Source organism: Meles meles, chromosome 7, assembly GCF_922984935.1.
Source record: "Meles meles chromosome 7, mMelMel3.1 paternal haplotype, whole genome shotgun sequence".
Classification (NCBI taxonomy): Eukaryota; Metazoa; Chordata; class Mammalia; order Carnivora; family Mustelidae; genus Meles; species Meles meles.
Window position 1 is genome coordinate 78,646,960 of NC_060072.1, and position 16,667 is coordinate 78,663,626.

The 16,667-nt window shown below is 44.2% G+C and overlaps 1 long non-coding RNA gene across 1 annotated transcript; it reads left to right on the forward strand.

Annotated features, from left to right (window-relative positions):
* Positions 1-11,477: 11,477 nt before the first annotated feature.
* On the forward strand, positions 11,478-14,104 carry LOC123945947. Its single transcript, XR_006819537.1, has 3 exons — positions 11,478-11,573; positions 13,685-13,720; positions 14,017-14,104. It is a non-coding gene; the product is annotated as an uncharacterized LOC123945947 (long non-coding RNA).
* Positions 14,105-16,667: the final 2,563 nt, after the last annotated feature.

Sequence of the window (16,667 nt, forward strand, 5' to 3'; positions counted from 1 at the left end):
TATTTATTATGACATTAATATTTCTACATTAGAAACATTTTCTCCAGATATAAATTATCTATATAACAAGACAGATGGTGGGGGAGAACACAGTGATAGGATCCCATTGTCAGTTTTTATACCTTTCATTAGACAATATAATTGGTTGAGAATGTAGTTTCAGAACACAATGTATAATATAGTCCGGTTAATGCTATCCCACACTTAAATAGCTCTTTCTTTTTACCATTATGTATCTCAGAATGGAAGAAATGTCAAGAAAACAAGATGATGCTTAAACTTCCCAAAGTCACCTCTGTGTTAGATCCCAGGCTTTGGAGTCTTGTCAACTCATTTTATTATGGCATTTGGATCTTTGTCCTTTTTAAAATAGATATTTAGAACTGGCTTTCACATTTCAAGATATGTGTTTATCAAAGCCTTGTATTATGTTCAACATCATGCTGTCATTAAGGTAGCAAATCATTTTAAAATACTTTAGGAAACATTTTAGAAAAAAATAAATCAGCTAAAATTTGTAAGTTCTTATTTAGTTCTTTGGTTAATACTCCATTGCAAGAGGATCTGAATCCTGTTCAATTTACATATTTTTCACTAAGAATGTGATGTCGTTTTGCTATTATCTACTTCAGTTCATGTGACCACTTATGTAACTTTACAAACATAGAGCATGGTATGACAAGTTTCTGGAAATAGAAATGAACCATGGTTCATTTTTCATACAGGTTGTTATGCTAAGTGCCCGGATAATGCTCCTTATCTGGATGAGAACCTCATGAAATGCGTCCGTTTATCTGAGTGCAGCTGTTTCTATAACGATATCGTACCAGCAGGTGGAGTGATTCAGGATAACTGTGGGAGAACATGGTACATTCTCTACTAACTTTCCAATGAGCTATTCTGTTTCTTACATTTCTTACATTTTCATTCAGAAAAAAAATTTAAAATTACATATATAAATTTTAGCTCTCTTATTTCTAAATGAGAAGGCCTGTATTAGGTTGAGTTCTTTGTCAGTTATGCTAGTTATTTTGAATTTTCAGTAAATCCACATATCAATAAATGGTTTGTTGAATCTTATAATACAGTTGATAGGACAGAAAATGTCACTTGTAATTTTAGGTAAGGAGAAAGTTTTGATTCTGTAAATGTAAGATCATGTTTATGGGCTTCAGACAGTGACATGGAAGCAGGGGGGTAGTCTAGACTAGAGCCGCACGGCCATCAGCGTCATGTTTGAAGCTGTAAATGTAGGAACCAAATGTAGGAACTATTTTTTTACTGCAAAGCATTCCTTCAGGTACCAAGAATGCCTCAGTGAAATGATTATGAATAATAATACAGCACACACACAAAAACAAACATTTTCCTGGGGAAACGATGATTTAATGTGCTCTTAGCTTTGTTTTGATTTTCACGATTAGACAATTTGTTGATTTAAATTTGGGAGGTCTATGTAATAAGGAGTTAAAATTTCAACCTCTTTTTTTTTAAACATAACTTTCAGCTATTGTATCGCAGGAGAATTGGAATGCAGTGGTGGTGAGTTCTTGTTTTTTGCTCTAATTAAATTAGGGAAGGCAAGGTAAAGGCTGTGGGTTCTTTTCAGATCCTCAGCAGCAAAGGAGTAGGTACTTGGTGGTTTCTATTGCTCTTCCCTCAGTAGTTTGGGACAATTCCACTGCAGTGTATTTTTTCATGTCCCATTATTTCAAAACCAAGGTTGCAAAGGCATTTCCAACAGCTGGGAAACAGATGCAGTTCTGGGTCTGCATGGGAGCCCCTGCCTATCTGTAGGCTCTGGGAATTAAGGGAGAGATATCAGTCCAATTGTTTCAAAAAGGGATGGAGTGAAGGGTGAGGATTAGATAGATAGAATTAAATAATTGAAGGATCACTCATGAGCAACAGAGATCTTAAGGATAAATCTCAATAAGCTTTAAAAGCATACATGAGCTACTCCCTGTCTTGTATTAGAAATTGCAAGAAGTAAGATAAGATACTGATAATTCATAGGCAATTTGAGATTTAGATTTTTCCACAATTTTTCATTCTTGTTAATAATAGTAGTTTATCGTAATTTCAGATGCTTCTTCTGCAAATTCGACATTCACAGGTAAAATCATTATGGTTTACAATGTGTATTTCTGATTTCTTTTTGTAGATAATGCATTATAGTTTCACAATAGTATACAATAGTATACTGGTAAATCTGTAACAAAAAAGAATGAACAGTTACTAGAGAATCTGTCAAAATATTATTTCACTATACTCCTGTGTATTCAGTTAGGAATATGATTAGAACATACAGTAGGTAATGTATGCTTATTAGTTAAATATCATCATCCAGAGCTTGACATTTTTAGATAATAATTGGAACAAGTGGAATAAAAATGAGTTAAATGTGGTCTCGCTTGAAGTAAATATTTTGAAGTCTTGATTACCCTGGGATGTAAAATATAGAAATAAAAATTTAATTTCTTTTTCTTAACTCATTTATTTGCTGTCAGCTATAAGGATATTTCAGTTATTTCTATTCAAGGGAGTATGGACAGAGTGGAGTTTAACTTTACTTGGGGACTTGTAAATTGCTGGCAGTATAAGTATACTTACAGTTGCTGCGGTATACTTATATATTCCTATCTTGTGTGATTCAGGGTGGGGTTTTATTTCCTGTAGACCAATATTCAGAGGTGAATATTGTGCAATTAAGAGATAGTAAAGTAAAAAAAAAGAGAGATAGTAAAGTAAATTGGAACACTTAGATTTTGATAATATATTTAAAATTGTGTTATTGTCTATAAAATGCTACTTTTAGTTATTATTGATCGCTTACCTAAAACTAAGGTATCACATGTCAGGGTTCTGAACCTAATTTGTTGGCCCTTAAATAGACCTTGTGAGATTCCTTTGAGATTTTGGCTAAGTGGTAATAACAGGAAATAGTTATTTTTAGTGGATATATAATAAACATAGAGTGTTATTTGTGTTGACTTAAATGAGAGATTATTTTGTCACAACCTCTGAATACAATTTTAGAAATGTTTCCTTGGGTTATAGTAAGTGGTTTTTAAAATAAATTTCCCAATAAAATTATTCAAGTAACTTACTTTAATAAATATTGTCTTTACACAGTTTGTACTGTAACAGTTACCCCCATATTTAGCACTGAAGCAGCTTTAAAACAAAAGTTTGCTTTTTACCTTCTAAATTGGCAGCAAAGTGAATTTTCAATTCAGGCAATTTGTCCCTTTTTTCAAACTTGTTTTTCTTTATTTATTTACTAAATGCCAAATAGAAGGGTCTCACTGAATTATAATATTAGTGAAGAACATCTTTCCTCTTCAGAGGATATGTATCCTTAAAAACAATTCTGCATAATGCTGATTTGGAGAAAGTGAAGCAAATTCTACCACTAAAGAAAATTGTATGTTAAATTCTTTAAAAATAATTTATAACTTCTCTTTTACTAATATCAAGGAATCTTAACTGTAATTGAATGATTTCTAATAAAGTAATAGCCAAAGGAGAACAAAAGTATATTCAGGTATGTGAATATTTCATAAACGAATTTAACTCTTACATTTAATCAATTATTTACAATCTAGATATATGTGAGCATATCTCTAAATAAATACTTTTAATTTTGTCTTTTAACACAGTCTAACATATATTTCCAAATATTTGTCTCCTTCTTTGTATAGCAATTACATCAGTAACCAGTAGCTCAGGCACAGGTAAACCATAATCTTCAACCACAACTTAATCAAGAGGGCATTAAAAAAAATCCAAAACTTCCTTTTGCAGTATTATAACTTTATAATGACATATTAAGGGGAATTTTGTTTTGTTTTTAAGAATGTTTTAGAGGAACATTTGGAAAAAATGTTATACAAAATGATGCTTTCTTGACCTCTTACTGGTGGTCTATGGATTTGAAAGATTCAGTTCTATATTTTTAACATCTAGTTACCTGTACATGATCAAATTTCTTTAAAACATTAATTTCAAGTTTATACATTTTATATATGAATGTAGATGTTCTCAGAAACATAACTTTTCCTCTATACAAAATTAATTTTTCCATTGTTTTCTCTAATTCATCAGCTTCCACTCCAGTGCTTACAAGATCAAGCAGTGAAACAATAGGTAAACCAGAAAGCTTATAAATTGACAGATACAGTTTTTATGTATATTAAAATAGTTTTTTAATCTAAAGCATATTTTATTTTTTTAAAAGATTTCATGTATTTAACAGAGAGAGAGACTGAGAGAGGGAACACAAGCAAGGGGAGTAGGAGAGGGAGAAGCAGGCATCCTGCCCAGCAGGGAGCCTGATGAGGCACTGGATCCCAGGACCCTGGGATCATGACCCTAGCTGAAGGCAGATGCTTAATGACTGAGCCACCCCGGTGCCCAATCTAAAACATAATTTAATCAATATACCCACTCATTTACACTAGGTCCTTCTTTCCCCCCCAACTGAACACTATTTCTCTTTCTCCTGTTATTTAATACTTTCTCTATTTTTTTTTTCTAAATATGCACATCTAAGAGCCCCTGGATGACTCAGTCAGTTAAGCTTCTGAATGTTGATTTTGGCTCAGGTCATGATCTCAGGGTCTTGGTATCAAGCCCCACATGGCTCATTACACTCATTGGGGAGTCTGCATGTCCTTCACCCTCCCTTTCTGCCCCTTCCCTTGCATGTGCATGTGTGTGCATGCTCTCTCTCTCTCTCTAAAATAAATAAATTTAAAAAATCTTAAAACAATATATATATGTATTTAAATTCATGATATTTTTTATTGAGGTATAATTGACACAAAACACTATGTTGCTTGCAAGTGTACCTCATAGTAATTCACTGTTTGTATATAATTGCAAAATGATCACCACAAGTCTAGTTAACATTCTCAAAGTCTCAGACCATATTTTGCCATCCCTAAATACCCAGATGTACCTAGTTCCAAGCATGTATCCAAGTATATATATATATTTGTAGAAAAAGTAGGTATTTCTATTTCCCTGTCCCAAATTTATAATTCATTGTTTTTTGGTGGGGGAGGGAGGCACAGAATTTCTGGTGAAGCTTAGATTATTAGTTAGATTTACTGATACTGATAAATCTTACACTTTGTACATTTTATTCATGAAGCTAATATTCCTTCTCTGGAACAGAAATATTGCAAAATGGAGATTATTTTAGGATTGTAATTTTATGTCATGATATAGAATTATGACTATAATTTTGGGTACTCTGGTAATTCTTAGTATTGTCAGATTTATTTGGTGATTAATATATCACTCATACGCAAAGGGCAAGTAAATATCTTAAAAGCATCAGCAATTCATATTATGGAATACCATTAAAAATGCCCAGACTAACATGTTTAATTTTCACCAAACTTTCCCTTATGTAATATCACTAGCGTTCCTGGCTTGTTCAGTGTAAGCCATGGAAAGACTGACAGGTTTTAGAAGCATTTTTCCCTCTTCTGTAATTGTAAATTTACTTGCCAAAGCCTGGTAACAATTTCATCCCAATAGTTCTTCTGCATTGTTTCTTATATACTGCAGAATAATTTCCTGGCTGCATATTATTTCAGCTATAAGCAATGGACTGAATTGCTAATTCTCAGTCTGGTTCTGTTTCCAAGAAGATTAATTTCATTGTTTCATAGCTTTCTTTTAGTTATAATCATTTTGTCAGTTATTAAAACTTTTGAAAATTGTGGTTTAATGTATTTTTTTATTTTTATTTTTTTATTAACATATAATGTATTATGTGCCCCAGGGATACAGATCTGTAAACTGTCAGGCTTACACACTTCACAGCACTCACTATAGCACATACCCTCCCCAATGTCCATAACCCAACCACCCTCTCCATACCTCTCCTCCCACCAGCAACCCTCAGTTTGTTTTGTGAGATTAAGAGTCTCTTATGGTTTGTCTCCCTCCCGATCCCATCTTGTTTCATTTTTTCCTTCCTTACACCCCAACCCTGCACACTCTGCCTCTCAAATTCCTCATATCAGGGAGATCATATGATAATTGTCTTTCTCTGATTGACTTATTTTGCTAAGCTTAATACCCTCTAGTTCTGTCCATGTCATTGCAAATGGCAAGGTTTCATTACTTTTGAGGGCTGCATAGTATTCTATTGTATATATACCCCACATCTTCTTTATCCATTCACCTATTGATGGACATCTAGGTTCTTTCCATAGTTTGGCTGTTGTGGACATTGCTGCTATAAACATTAAGTTGCATGCACCCCTTCAGATCACTACATTTATATCTTTAGGGTAAATACCCAGTAGTTGAGGAACCTCCATGCTGTTTTCCTCCATGCTGTTTTTAAAAGTGGCTGCACTAGCTTGCATTCCTTGTGGTTTAAAGAAATAAAGCTACTCTTGACTATTAATTTGATAAATTGTGCAGTTGTGCATGAGCCACAACAAATTTTGGTAACTATTTCAAGGTAAAAATGTCATCTGCATACTCTATCACACTAGACACCCAGAACTAAGAAAAGTGGCATGATTTTTTTCCAGTTAATACATAGAATTCCTTTCATTGCTTTTCTTTCCCCAAGAATTCAGTTTTGAACATAATATTAGGCAATTTTATAAGCCAACACTTTGCAGTATAGCAAACAAAATGTTTATCTAAAACAGAAGGTCAGGAGTAGATTACCTAAAGAGGTTTTGTGAGCAACTGATGACATTTAAGATGTAAAATTTTTAATTAACCATAAAACACTACAAAAATCTCACAAATTATCTCCACCATATTATTTTAAAAATCCTAAAGTAAATGTAGAGATGAATTTTAAGAAGATTCCCAGATGATTCCTCTGCCCCAAACATGAAGTATTATTTAAGACATTTTGTGTTTAGCCTTACAGAATCCTAGTGTTCTATTTATTTCACTGAAGTTCCAGCAGATGTTTCATGTTCTATAAGTATAACATTAATAATTTGGTAATATGCCATATTACTACTACATTACAAGATAGAGGTAATACCTTCTATGAAGGGTTTCCTGCATTTGAGTCATTACATATTTTTTGAAATTCAATATTACAATAAAACTAAACAATCCTCTCATTGAGTAATATTATTCTTGGGAACCTTCTCAAACGTCACCATAAAACAGAAAAAGACATGAAAGAGTTTAAATAATTTTTCCAGAGTCACACAATCAGAAGAAAAAGGAAGTTTCTAAGAGAAATCAGCATTGTTTTTCACTTTGTATTTCCACAAAAACAAAAATTTATGCTAATAAAATGATCATTACAAAAACAAATATCACAAAGGCTCTCTGAGATTTTTCTCAGGTTGAGATAAAAGAAAAATTTGAACACACTACAATAGTCCAACTGTGCCACAAATTGTGTACTTTAAATAAATTTACTCAGGTATTCCCAAAACATAGAAACAGTAATTATCATGACATCACCAGTGGTACACTTTAGAATTCATCAGTATGAAACTGGACGACCAAACTTGGGCAGGTGCAGGAGCCCTGATTACAGAGTGGGACCCCTAATAGCGCCTGCCGGGGAGGGCTTCTGTCAGAGCAAATGCACTGATTTCTGCCCAGGGTAATGTGGAGTGTGCTGTCTCTTTTCAGGAGGAACCGGCAGCCTGACTGCAGCCACCAGAGGAGGTAAAGAACACAGCACGCCCATGGAGCCGAGCCCAGGAGCGCCAAGCGCAGGGAAATCAGACAAGTCAGGATTGGCCCTTGAGCACCTATGTGGTGGCATTGAACGTGACGCAGGGCGAACTCACGATTGAGCTGTGGGTGGTGTGGGACGGATAGTAGCTATGTAGCTGCAGACACCCTAGGAGTCCTTGAAAGCTGCTGGGGTGTGGGAAGCCAGACTTCGGTCCTGTCCGGGAAGAGGGATATGCAGAATCCTGCCCGTCTCGAAGTAACACGTTTCCCCGTTGTTGTGTCAGGGACCGCAGAAGGTACAGAGGGCTTCACAACAGCCGCAGGGAGTGAGAAGACAGGTGGAGGTTCAGCTGGCCCAGGCACAACCTTGGGAGACAGCGCAGGTATGGAAATAGAAGGTGGAAAGCATCTTCTTCCTGACGGGCGGGAAGCTGCCGGTGGCTTCTGAGGGAGGGGTTCCTAGTCAGTTGGTAGTGCCCGTCCTCTTGTCCTGGTTTGTGTGGGCTTCTTCTGGGCAGTGTTTCTCGGGCCTCCGCGCAGACGTGATGGATAGCGAAGCGGCGTGTGGTCTGAATCGCCAGATTCCTGCCTCTGGACCGCTGAGCCTGAGTCTGGATGGGCATGGGGTCATACTTTGCCCGTCTGGCTCCAAGTGAGAGCTGAGGCCAGACAGGAACACGTGCGTGAGGCTGTTCCACGAGCCACTGTACGGCAAGTGCTTTGAAAGCAGAGGGCAACCCGTGTGTTGTGCTCCACCAAAGCTCCTGGTAGAGAGTTGGTGTCGGTTTGGAGTGGGAGCAGGGGATGGCCATGCGGTGAGACCCCTGGAGTCCCAAGCACTGAAAGGCAGGTGGGAGTGAGTTGAGAATGTCTTTCCGAGGCCAAGGCTTGTGTAAGTCACAGGGGGATTTCTGGGACATAACGATGTGAGGTCTTCAAGTGCATTTCGCCTCTTCTCCAAAAGTCAGAGTCTCAGAAGGGCACAGCGAGAGGTTCTGTAGGAATTCTGTGGGCAGCGGGAGTTTATTCTAAGAGAGCATCCGTGACTGAAGGGAAGGAAGTGCATCAGGGTAGGTATGCTGTCGAGGCTGAAAACGAAGGAAGTGGAATCCCTTCTGTTCTCCTTCCCAGCTGTCCGACCCTCGCGGAAGGCTTCGCACGCCTCCGCCATCAGTTTTCTCCTTCGTGGAGGGGGAAGGACATACCCTTCCCTTATGGGACCTGCGCACAGACGCCCTGTGCTAGTGCCGCCTAGTGTGAGACCCAGGAAGTACACAGTCAAAGGCCCTCTATGGCCACTAACCTTTGGAGGGAGCATCATCCACTGTGGACATGAGTTTCGATTTTAGCCAAGGAGCTGGAGGCTTTCGAGGAAGCGGAAGCACAGTACTTCCTAGGTTAAAATCACCTTTCGGGGGTATTTTTCTCCGGGGTGTGGTATCTTGCCCACAGGGCAAGCTCTGCGGTCCGAAATCTCATGTGTGTTAGGGAGCACGTCAGGGATCCTCCTGAAGCTGCCCTTGCAGGCATTTCTATTGAAGAACACGAGAACGTGCACAGCAAGAATGGCCAAATAGTGTCGGTTTCCGTACAAACGAAAGGGATCCTTCAAGGGATCCTGACGCCATCGTAGTAGCTAGAAAATTAATTGGACTCCAATGTGTGACGGGTTTCGAGAGACTTGAGGGCCCAGATTCAAGATGGGTCCCTGCGATCCCCATCTCCAAAACACCAAACAGAAAGAGAGAGAGAGAGAGAGAGAGAGAGAGAGAAAAGGGGAGCCCGTTGCCTCGTTATCCCCATCCATCATCAGGAAAGCCCTAGACGTGTGTTTTCCCACTGATACGCTCCAGACATTTGCAGTGTGTCCTCTACCATCTGTGGTGAGGCACCGTGTTCCCCTTCACCCTGTGTGGATCAGAGCCCGTTTCGATGGGGCCATTTTGCAGAAGAGTTGATTGTGTCCCACGGGATCATGCTGCCTTGATTGAAGGGTTGTTGTGTCCAATTGGAAGGAGCTCAGAGGAGAATCAGTGAAATGCCCCAAAGGTGAACTTTCTCCTGGGAAATGGAATCTGCACCGAAATGGTCGGGAGGATCAGGGCCTATCCTGCTGCATCCTTGTTCTCTTGAGAGTCTCTTGGGTTCAGGGTCAAAGAGTCTTTCTCCTTGACCCTCACATGCCGATGAGCAAGACGTGTCCATTCCACGTCCTGTGAGCTTGTGATCAGTGGGAGAAGATGCGATGTGTATTGGTCTGTTGGTGGAGTGTGCCTGGCCCGGCCTGGGCAGGTCTTGTCAATTAAAGCTTGACACTACCTTTGAGAATGCTCACATCCACCTTCTCTGACACTCCTTAACACATGTATCCTAGAGATGATGTGAAGCATTCGAAGAAGGACACGGTAGTACTGGCGTGATGTTCTCTTCTCTGGTTCTCTGGTCTCAAGTACGACGTTTCCATCACTAGGAAGCCTGGGTGCTACAAAAACGACAAGAGGCGGTTCATGATGCGCAGGGGCGGCATTGCCTGAAAATGCCCTATGAGTTTCGGTCCGAGGGACTGGATGACTTGGATTTCTGTCCCAGCCTTGTCAGTGACCAGAGCCATCTTGCAGAAATCCCTTCTTTTTCCTGAGGCCAATTCTGTTCTCTCGTTTGTTTTTTTGTTGTTGTTGTTTTGTTTAGTTTGGTTTTTGTTTTGTTGTTTTCCCTTTGTGGGGACGGAGCAAGAGGGGCAGAGGGAGAGGGGCAGGGAGCATCGGAAACAGTCTCCACACCCAGCTCGGAGCCCAACCCCGGGTTTCATCCCAGAACCCTGAGATCATGAGCAGAGCCTTAACACAGAGGCTTAACCGACTGAGTCCCCAAGTGGCTCCTCATTTCTTTCTGTCTTTTCAGGAACATCTCGAGGTCTCCAGACTGAACGTTCCACTACAGGTTAGTATATTATGTCAAAACTTCTTGTGGGCCAAGAAAAAATAAAGAAGAGAAATAGTCTAAGACTGAAGGTTATGTGGAACTTTGGGTTGTTGAGTAAGAATTTGTATGAGAGTATGGCTTTGGAGAAAACCCGGCAAACAAGGAATTGAAGGAGCTTTGCCTATGGATTTCAAACGTTCTCCCCAAAGACTTAAATCTCACTTGGTTTGGACCAGATCAGAGGGACGGTCTTAAGTAGGGGGTCGCCTTTGTCTTTCCTCCATCTCACCTCACATGAATATCATCTCTCTGACAGAACTCGGTAACTTCACCCGCCACATGTAAAATAAATAACTTAAATAAATAAATAAATAAATAAATAAATAAATAAATAAATGAAGAGGTGGCCTAGGATAAGAGAAAAAGGTGCCTCTGTCTGAGGATATATTTTGGTCTCGTAGGTGTTTTAAGTGGAAGGGTACCATGAGCTCCGTCCTGTCATTTCATCATTGTTCCTAGCTTCCCTGAGGGGTATCATGATGGGGGCGAAGGTTCCATTTCTTTGGAGGCAACGTCATGGAGACCGATAGAGGAAGACCTAGCCTGACCCAGTTTGAGATGTGGAAAGCATGAGTGTGGCAAGGAAAGCAGCAACCACCCCAAGAAGGAAGTAGCAAGGAGGATAACAAAAAGTGGAGGAAAGTTATATTAGAACAAAATCTTAGGGCAGTCTGGACGGAAAGTCGCTAGAAGAAAGTCGCTTCCCTTTTCTCTGGGGGGAACTGGCGGGAGAGGTACATTCCCCTTTGGGAGTCAAGGGCAAGTGTGTTTGAAATGACAAGTTCATTCTCCGGTTTTCTCAGGTGTTGCTGGACGTCCAGTTTCCACGACCGTCAATGCTGGCAGCCTAGGCAGCCCTGGAGTGGGCCCCGCCTTCACCACCGGCCATGGCCCCATACCAGGTAAAGCCAGTTCCCAACAACGGAGCCCTTGGACGCCTAAGCACCTGGTTTCAGGCGGTGCTGCTCAGTACAATAGCGTCCAGACTAACAGACATCTGGCCGGTTACCTCGACTGGTGATAGCACGTACCCCCGTTTTCAGCAGGTTTTTCCGTCTTTTGTGCTTGCTCTTGATGCTGTGGTCGTTGCGGTCGTTCTCTTGACCCTGAAGAGAAAGGCCCAAGGGACACAGGCTTCAGAGGAGGCGAGACCAAGAAGCGATTGAAAGGCCATGTCTTCCATAGCGTCCCTGTCCCAGTCGTCCTGGATTTCACGCCAGGACCCCTTGGAGAGTCTTGGATAGGAGGGGTGCCAAGGGAGCTGATGGCGTTGGGATGAACTTCAGTAACATGTCAAAAGGAGCGATTGCCCTGGTCGATGGCACTTCTTTGATGTCCATGACATCAACTTTCAAATGATGCCTGAAGCTAAACGATGGGACTCAAATCCCATTGAGAGCGTGGCCAATGGGCGTCTTGCCTCCCAGAAGGAAGCAAGCAATGAAAGGTCTCAGGAGAGGTAGAGACCAGATTAGAACCGCGAAAGCCCTTCTGGCCTCCTCTGGCACGGCTCCACAGTGGTGGGATCTGTGCGATAGGGCATGCATCTGTGAGAACCCGATGACGGCGTGCTGGTCCTTGTGCGCCCTGGACGGCACTGGTGGTACCGTGGGTTTCAAGAACAGAAACGTGAGGGCCGTTGCGCAGGTAGAGCTGATTTGGAGTCAAAGCCAACAGTCGTGTGTTCACGCTGCCCCGTCGGGAGCGAGGCAGTAACTTGAAACGGCAGTCCAGTTTCCTCCGCTCGCGGTCCCGCCTGCCCGTGGCCTCGCTCAGCTGGTCCACGTGTGCCACCTAATAGCTGCAGTCGTCCTACGTAGCTCACCTTCCTCGAAGCCAGAGCTGTTCAAAGAGTGGTTCCCAGACCAACAGCATCTCCCCTCTCCAGGGAACTTTGCAGAAATGCCAGTGTCGCGGCCCCCGTGCCTAGAATCCGACACTGTGCTAGAGGAGCCCAGCAAATGGTGGGAAGAAGCAGTCGAAGGCCGCGAAGCCTGTCACACTTGGGACCATTTGCAGGCTTTCGCCGGGTCCGGTCCCCCCGACAAACCCTCAGTCGGGAACCCACCACAGGGGACTTCCCCAAATTCAGCTTGCCACCCTGTCTCTCCACTCCTTAAAAGCCCTCAGGAGTTCCGGTCGCTTTCGGCAGGAACCAAAAGTCCGTCCCGGACCACGAGGCATCCTCTCTTTAGTACACCCAGGGGGACTTGCCTTTGTGTGTTGATCTGTGGACCCACGGCCCAATGATGTTTAGCTACCTTTGTGTTGGCCTCGCAGATGTCCTGCCGTCAGATTTAGGGGGCAGATACTTCTGGGCAGAACGTGGCCAGCACATGAGCCTTTGGTAGGGGAAAAGATGGAATCTGCAGCAGCCCAACATCCGCAACTTGTTGTGCTTCGAGTTAGACTCGGGAATTTGCTGAAGGGCGAGGGGACTGAGCGTTTAGTGTCTAGGTTCCCAAATCGGGGCCAGCGTTCTTGGGGCACGATGACAGGGGCATCAGCTAGACCTTGAGGCAGGCAGGCGGTCGTAGGGAGAGGGGCTTGGAGCAGGGCCCCTCAGGGTTTGGTCCACAGAGGAGTGCCACCCGGAAGCTTTCGCTCCTGGTCCATGCTACGCTACGAGGGGAGTAGCAATTTGACGCGGGGCTTTTCCCTCTGTTGAGGAAAAGCTGATGGTTTCTTTGGGTTTGCTGTGTCAGGTGTCCTTTCTAGACGTGTACGGCCCTTTCCCAAAGAGAGCCTCCCCCTAGGGCCAATTGGAAACCGTCGAACATGGCTCCCTTAGCACACGTGCCCTGGGGAACAGCGTGAGAGTTGAAAGTCCAGGGTGAGGCTGGCAGGGTTCGGCTCCTGGATCTGCGGCCCACTACCTGGGTGACACGGAGCAGGCCCCTGAGCCCCGACTGCACAGCGGGAGCCCTCATCGCGCCTGCCGGGGAGGGCTTCTGTCAGAGCAAATGCACTGATTTCTGCCCAGGGTAATGTGGAGTGTGCTGTCTCTTTTCAGGAGGAACCGGCAGCCTGACTGCAGCCACCAGAGGAGGTAAAGAACACAGCACGCCCATGGAGCCTAGCCCAGGAGCGCCAAGCGCAGGGAAATCAGACAAGTCAGGATTGGCCCTTGAGCACCTATGTGGTGGCATTGAACGTGACACAGGGCGAACTCACGATTGAGCTGTGGGTGGTGTGGGACGGATAGTAGCTATGTAGCTGCAGACACCCTAGGAGTCCTTGAAAGCTGCTGGGGTGTGGGAAGCCTGACTTCGGTCCTGTCCGGGAAGAGGGATATGCAGAATCCTGCCCGTCTCGAAGTAACACGTTTCCCCGTTGTTGTGTCAGGGACCGCAGAAGGTACAGAGGGCTTCACAACAGCCGCAGGGAGTGAGAAGACAGGTGGAGGTTCAGCTGGCCCAGGCACAACCTTGGGAGACAGCGCAGGTATGGAAATAGAAGGTGGAAAGCATCTTCTTCCTGACGGGCGGGAAGCTGCCGGTGGCTTCTGAGGGAGGGGTTCCTAGTCAGTTGGTAGTGCCCGTCCTCTTGTCCTGGTTTGTGTGGGCTTCTTCTGGGCAGTGTTTCTCGGGCCTCCGCGCAGACGTGATGGATAGCGGAGCGGCGTGTGGTCTGAATCGCCAGATTCCTGCCTCTGGACCGCTGAGCCTGAGTCTGGATGGGCATGGGGTCATACTTTGCCCGTCTGGCTCCAAGTGAGAGCTGAGGCCAGACAGGAACACGTGCGTGAGGCTGTTCCACGAGCCACTGTACGGCAAGTGCTTTGAAAGCAGAGGGCAACCCGTGTGTTGTGCTCCACCAAAGCTCCTGGTAGAGAGTTGGTGTCGGTTTGGAGTGGGAGCAGGGGATGGCCATGCGGTGAGACCCCTGGAGTCCCAAGCACTGAAAGGCAGGTGGGAGTGAGTTGAGAATGTCTTTCCGAGGCCAAGGCTTGTGTAAGTCACAGGGGGATTTCTGGGACATAACGATGTGAGGTCTTCAAGTGCATTTCGCCTCTTCTCCAAAAATCAGAGTCTCAGAAGGGCACAGCGAGAGGTTCTGTAGGAATTCTGTGGGCAGCGGGAGTTTATTCTAAGAGAGCATCCGTGACTGAAGGGAAGGAAGTGCATCAGGGTAGGTATGCTGTCGAGGCTGAAAACGAAGGAAGTGGAATCCCTTCTGTTCTCCTTCCCAGCTGTCCGACCCTCGCGGAAGGCTTCGCACGCCTCCGCCATCAGTTTTCTCCTTCGTGGAGGGGGAAGGACATACCCTTCCCTTATGGGACCTGCGCACAGACGCCCTGTGCTAGTGCCGCCTAGTGTGAGACCCAGGAAGTACACAGTCAAAGGCCCTCTATGGCCACTAACCTTTGGAGGGAGCATCATCCACTGTGGACATGAGTTTCGATTTTAGCCAAGGAGCTGGAGGCTTTCGAGGAAGCGGAAGCACAGTACTTCCTAGGTTAAAATCACCTTTCGGGGGTATTTTTCTCCGGGGTGTGGTATCTTGCCCACAGGGCAAGCTCTGCGGTCCGAAATCTCATGTGTGTTAGGGAGCACGTCAGGGATCCTCCTGAAGCTGCCCTTGCAGGCATTTCTATTGAAGAACACGAGAACGTGCACAGCAAGAATGGCCAAATAGTGTCGGTTTCCGTACAAACGAAAGGGATCCTTCAAGGGATCCTGACGCCATCGTGGTAGCTAGAAAATTAATTGGACTCCAATGTGTGACGGGTTTCGAGAGACTTGAGGGCCCAGATTCAAGATGGGTCCCTGCGATCCCCATCTCCAAAACACCAAACAGAAAGAGAGAGAGAGAGAGAGAGAGAGAGAGAAAAGGGGAGCCCGTTGCCTCGTTATCCCCATCCATCATCAGGAAAGCCCTCGACGTGTGTTTTCCCACTGATACGCTCCAGACATTTGCAGTGTGTCCTCTACCATCTGTGGTGAGGCACCGTGTTCCCCTTCACCCTGTGTGGATCAGAGCCCGTTTCGATGGGGCCATTTTGCAGAAGAGTTGATTGTGTCCCACGGGATCATGCTGCCTTGATTGAAGGGTTGTTGTGTCCAATTGGAAGGAGCTCAGAGGAGAATCAGTGAAATGCCCCAAAGGTGAACTTTCTCCTGGGAAATGGAATCTGCACCGAAATGGTCGGGAGGATCAGGGCCTATCCTGCTGCATCCTTGTCCTCTTGAGAGTCTCTTGGGTTCAGGGTCAAAGAGTCTTTCTCCTTGACCCTCACATGCCGATGAGCAAGACGTGTCCATTCCACATCCTGTGAGCTTGTGATCAGTGGGAGAAGATGCGATGTGTATTGGTCTGTTGGTGGAGTGTGCCTGGCCCGGCCTGGGCAGGTCTTGTCAATTAAAGCTTGACACTACCTTTGAGAATGCTCACATCCACCTTCTCTGACACTCCTTAACACATGTATCCTAGAGATGGTGTGAAGCATTCGAAGAAGGACACGGTAGTACTGGCGTGATGTTCTCTTCTCTGGTTCTCTGGTCTCAAGTACGACGTTTCCATCACTAGGAAGCCTGGGTGCTACAAAAACGACAAGAGGCGGTTCATGATGCGCAGGGGCGGCATTGCCTGAAAATGCCCTATGAGTTTCGGTCCGAGGGACTGGATGACTTGGATTTCTGTCCCAGCCTTGTCAGTGACCAGAGCCATCTTGCAGAAATCCCTTCTTTTTCCTGAGGCCAATTCTGTTCTCTCGTTTGTTTTGTTTTGTTGTTGTTTTGTTTAGTTTGGTTTTTGTTTTGTTGTTTTCCCTTTGTGGGGACGGAGCAAGAGGGGCAGAGGGAGAGGGGCAGGGAGCATCGGAAACAGTCTCCACACCCAGCTCGGAGCCCAACCCCGGGTTTCATCCCAGAACCCTGAGATCATGAGCAGAGCCTTAACACAGAGGCTTCACCGACTGAGTCCCCAAGTGGCTCCTCATTTCTTTCTGTCTTTTCAGGAACAGCTCGAGGTCCCCAGACTGAACGTTCCACTAC